Source organism: Pinus tabuliformis, chromosome J (genome assembly GCF_031772625.1).
Source record: "Pinus tabuliformis cultivar Carrire ecotype Pingquan chromosome J, CPIR1, whole genome shotgun sequence".
Classification (NCBI taxonomy): Eukaryota; Viridiplantae; Streptophyta; class Pinopsida; order Pinales; family Pinaceae; genus Pinus; species Pinus tabuliformis.
The window spans coordinates 1,039,323,994-1,039,329,522 of record NC_142295.1 but is presented as its reverse complement, the minus strand read 5'-3'; positions in this window follow the sequence as shown (position 1 = coordinate 1,039,329,522).

Genomic DNA, 5,529 nt, shown 5'->3' with positions numbered 1-5,529 from the left:
TGATTTAACTACACAAACCTGAAGGAGATAAATCTTTCTCCATGGATGAGTTTCCTTTATAGGAAAAATCCATCCCACTGATAGTACATTTTCCCTCCTCTAATCTCCACTGGGTCTCTGTCTGAACTGATATGCATGAGTTATTCATGAGAGAATATTCAATTATCTGAAGAACAACAGTTACATGCATGCAAGCATTAACTAACTGAACTCACAATAATTTAAACAAATTGTTTAAATCAATCTAACTGGACTTGACTCAGTTAACTGAGCCAACTAATTACAACTCAAATTAGAACTCATCTTTATCTATTTAATTTATGGATAAATTCCCCAATTAATAGAGAAACTGTTGCATGTCCTCACATAGACTTCATGTTTGATTTTTCACAACTAATTAACTCATGGTGAATTAATTTATTTATTTTCAAACAACTGTTAAGTTCAAATTCGAATTTTACTTCCTATTTTAGTCCAGGGACTGACTAAAAATAGGAATCCATCATGAACTGCTAAAAATAGAATGCTATTTTTAGCACTTCCATTTTTCATTCTCTGTTGTTCAATCCAACACTGGTACCCAAACTACTATTTTTAGCATTTCTTGTTGTCATTTTCAACACTCCCTTTCCACAAGAAAGGCTTCAACTCGAACCTGATCCTGTACCTTTGGAATGTTCTGCATGCAACACTTCTACCAAGTGTGGTTGCTCCAACAACTCTAAAAACAAAAAAAACTCCCAACTGACCTCTGTTGGGCTAAAAACATACTCTAATGCTGAAGCTCTACTTGCTACTGACAAGTGCTCCCTCTCTGACCTCTGAGCTGTTGCTACACTCCATGCATCTCGCACCATTGCACACCTCTCTATGCCATCCTGCACCGGTGCAACACTCCTCTGCCTCTCGCGTTGTTGCAGCCTGCTAGCTCTACACAGTCCTGGGACTCCTGCACTGTAGCTCTCTCTGCCGCTCCATCCGCATCTGTCTCTACCCACTCAGCCAGTCCTGCTGCTCCTCGTCGGGGCTCCTGTAGCAAGGTCGAATCAAAGAGGTTGGATACCTCAAAGATCCTGCCCCTATTTCAGCCTTCTTAGGACAATCACTCCACATCGCCCCACCTCCTACTTGGAGGTATGGGTGCATGTGATCCCTCTACCCACTTGGCTCGAAATTTCCCCCTACTGGAGGTCTCTGCATGAGTGGATGCCTCCACTCAGTCTCCTCTCCGCTTCGCCAGTTGTGGCTACTCCACAATCTCCTGAAGCTGCTTCACCAATCGTGGCTCCTCCACAATCGTTTGAGACTTCTTCTGGTGCTGCATGTTGAGAGGTAATGTAATCTCCCTCTCAACCACGAAGTATCTAACCTTTGCCTTGCTCCTCAAGGCTTTGCATGCATCTTGAACCTCAAGGGCATACAGGTTTTTGGCTAGCACACCAATCTGTTTCATATTTCCTGCCGTCACGAAATTTTATGGAAAATGAGATGATTTTAAATCAACGATATCTCCCTGATCCAAACTCTGATTTAGTCGATTTTTTTTTGAATTTTGGTTATTTTTTCACAAAGAATTTAGATCTGCTATTTGTTTCTGAAAAACTTGCCCAAAATTTTTTAGATATGCTTTGAAAACTCGCGGCTCAAAACTCAAAACTTCGAAATCTCCTCTAGTATATTGTTATTCACTTTGATCATTTTTGCTCTGATACCATGTAGAAATTCCCATTGTATATCAACAGATTATGTAATAAACTAAAACAAAATACAAGATCTACTTCTACCATAAACTTTGCGGAAGGTTAATCACATATGAGCAGTGTCAACCAAGAACAGATATAACTGAGAATGAGAAGCAATCACACATAACTCAGAAGAATTTACCCGGGGAAAGCCTCAGCCTAAAACCCAAACTCTGTATTATCATACAAGTGGAAATATAGTCTGGATTACAAAAAGAATCAGCTCACAAGCTATCCTGCTCTCTCTGTAATCCCTCTGCTGCTCATAGACAGTCAAAGGCTTCTCACAAACCTTCTCCTCTGTCCTCCAAGCCTCCTATTTCCTTGTGCAGTTTTCCTTGGGGTCCAGTGTTTCCACTTGTGTGAATTGGCCTCTTCACACACTCACTAACCTCTGATCTAACTGCACAAACCTGAAGGAGATAATCCTTCTCCATGGATGAGTTTCCTTTATAAGAAAAATCCATCCAACTGATGGTACATTGTCCCTCTTCTGATCTCAACTGAGTCTTTGTCTGAATTGACATGCATGAGTTATTCATGAGAGAATATTCAGTTATCTGAAGAACAATAGTTACATGCATGCAAGCATTAACTAACTAAACTCACATTAATTTAAACAAATTGTTTAAATCAATCTAACTGGACTTGACTCAGTTAACTGAGCCAACTAATTACAACTCAAATTAGAACTCATCCTTATCTCTTTAATTGATGGATAAATTCCTCAATTAATAGATAAATTGTTGCATGTCCTCATATAGACTTCATGTTTGATTTTTCACAATTAATTAACTCATGGTGAATTAATTAATTTATTTTCAAACCGCTGTTAAGTTCAAATTCGAATTTTACTTCCTATTTTAGTCCAAGGACTGACTAAAAATAGGAATCCATCATGAACTGCTAAAAATAGAATGCTATTTTTAGCACTTCCATTTTTCATTCCTTGTTGCTCAATCTAGCACTGGTACCCAAACTGCTATTTTTAGCACTTCTATTTTTAGCATTTATTGTTTCCATTTTCAACGTAAAAGATTAAATGGAGAATTATATTTTATGTTAATGATAGATGACTATACTAGGATGATGACGGTTAATTTCTTGAAGAAAAATTCTGAGGCATTTGAATGTTTCAAGATCTACAAGGAAATGGTTGAAAATGCCATTAATTTAAAGATTAAATGTTTGAGATCTGATAACGGTGACGAATTTACCTCCAAAGTATTTTTGTGAAGAAAATGGAATAAAACGACAATTCTCAACAGTTAGAACACTGCAACAAAATGGAGTTGCTGAAAGGAAGAATAAAACTGTACAAGAAATGGCCAGAACAATGCTAAATGATTCAAAATTGGATGGCAAATTTTGGGTTCAAGTAGCTGATACAATTGTATTTATTTTGAACAAAAGTTTGCTTAGAAACAATCGTGATATGACTCCAGAAGAATTTTGGAAAAAGAGACCAACAATGTCAAATATTTTAGGGCATTTGGAAGCAAATGTTATATTAAAATAAAAGATCGGAAAACATGAAAGTTTGATTCTCGAGTAGACGAAGGTATTTTTGTTGGTTATTCATGCAAAATAAAAGCTTATAAATGTTACAATCAAAGACTTAAATGAATAGATGAAAGCATCAATGTACCATTTAATGAAGATTATGGCTCAAAGGTTAATGAGAAAAGCCCCTCTTCAAGGAAATCAAAGATGCATGAGTCAAAAGAAGAAGTCCCAAAGCAAGCGCAATTGAATAAGGAAACAACTACCAACCAGGAAGAGATAAGAGACGAACAACATGTTGAACAAGAAGCATCCCCAAAGGCCCCCAAATAATGGTATTAAAAGAGTCCTCCATAAAATCAAATCATTGGGGATCTCAATGAAGGAATAAGAACTAGAAAAAACCGACATCTTCGTGTACCACAACAAGCCCATCTTGCTCTCTTAGCTACATTTGAGCCAAACAATTTTGAAGAAGCTAGTCAAGATGAACATTGGGTAACTGCTATGAATGAAGAATTGGGTCAAATTCAGAAGAATGACACTTGGGAATTGGTCCCAAGACCAAAAGATAAAAATGTCATTGGGACAAAATGGGTTTACAGGAGCAAGTTAGATGAGGATGAATAGGTTACTAGGAACAAGGCAAGGTTGGTTTGCAAAGGATATGCATAGGTTGAAGGAATTGATTTTGAAGAAACATTTGCCCCCGTTGCTAGAATGGAAGCTATCAGGATGTTCTTGGCTTATGCATGTTAGAGAAAGATCAAAGTTTATCAAATGGACACAAAATCAATATTTTTATATGGAGAATTAGAAGAAGAAGTATATAAAGAACAACTTGAGGAATTTTTGCTCACTGACAAGAAAGATTATGTTTATAGGTTAAAGAAGGCATTGTATGGTCTCAAACAGGCACCCAGAGCATGATATGCCCGCCTTGACAGGTATTTGCAACAACAAGGATTCAAGAAGGGAAGTGTGGATAACAACCTTTATGTAGGGTTTGAACATGATAGTTTGACGATTATTGAAGTATATGTGGATGATGTAATATTTGGGAGTGATGATGACAGGTTAAGTAAAAATTTTGCTACAAATATGCAGAGTGAGTTTGAGATATCACTACTTAGTGAGTTGACATACCTTTTGGGACGTCAAATATCTCAGCAAGACAAGGGAATACTTATCTGTCAAACCAAATATATCAAGGAAATGTTGAAGAGATTTCAAATAGAAGATTGCAAGCTAGTTCTCACCCCAATGGTGACAGGTTGCAAGTTGAACATAGATGACTCATCTCAAGATGTGGATCAAAGGATGTATAGATCTATGATTGGTAGTCTTTTATATGTAACAACTTCTAGGCCATATGTGATGTAGGTTGTTGGGAAAGTTGCAAGATTCCAAGCAGAACCAAAAGAATCCCATGTCATTGCGGTAAAAAGGATTTTTCGATATCTCAAGGGGACAACATAATATGGACTATGGTATCTTAAAGGAAATGAGCTAACCATTGAAGCCTATACCGATGCAAATTGGGCATGAAGTGTTGATGATTGTAAGAGCACTAGTGGAGCAAACTTATATCTAGGTGGTTGTCTTGTTTTGTGGTTGAGCAAGAAACAATCTTCAATCTCATTATCTGCAGTAGAAGCAGAATACATAACAACAACAACTTGTTGTACCCAAGTCCTCTGGATGAAACAAACCTCGCATGACCTTCAAGTGAAGTTTGATGAGCCCATTCCCATTTTCGGTGATAACATCAATGCCATCAATATATCTAAGAATCCCATGATGCATTCAAAAACTAAACACGTTTAGATCAAGTACCATTTTGTTAGAGAACAAGTTGACAAGAAAACATCAAGGTTAAATACATTGGGATGAAAGAACAAATTGTTGACATCTTTACCAAACCTTTACATGTGAGGCATTTGAGCATCTTCGCCAAAAGCTTTGGGTTCTCCCACATTTCCATTAGACTATTCTTTTATTCTGTCATGTCGAAAGGGGGATTTAAGGAAGGAAACCGCTCTGCAGGAGAGACAACTTGTCAGGGGGAGTTACCCTTTGCCATTGATGTCAAAGGGGGAGATAAAGTGTTAGGAAGGTTAGAAGCATGATTTCAGGGGGAGTTATGATCATGGGGGGAGTACTTGTGTTGCCATCAATGCCAAAGGGGGAGGTTGTTGATAGGTGGTTGTCATTGATGTCAACTCAAGCAGCACCAGAAGTTACCCCGATCTTCCATGGAAAATTTGACATGACAATTCATGGA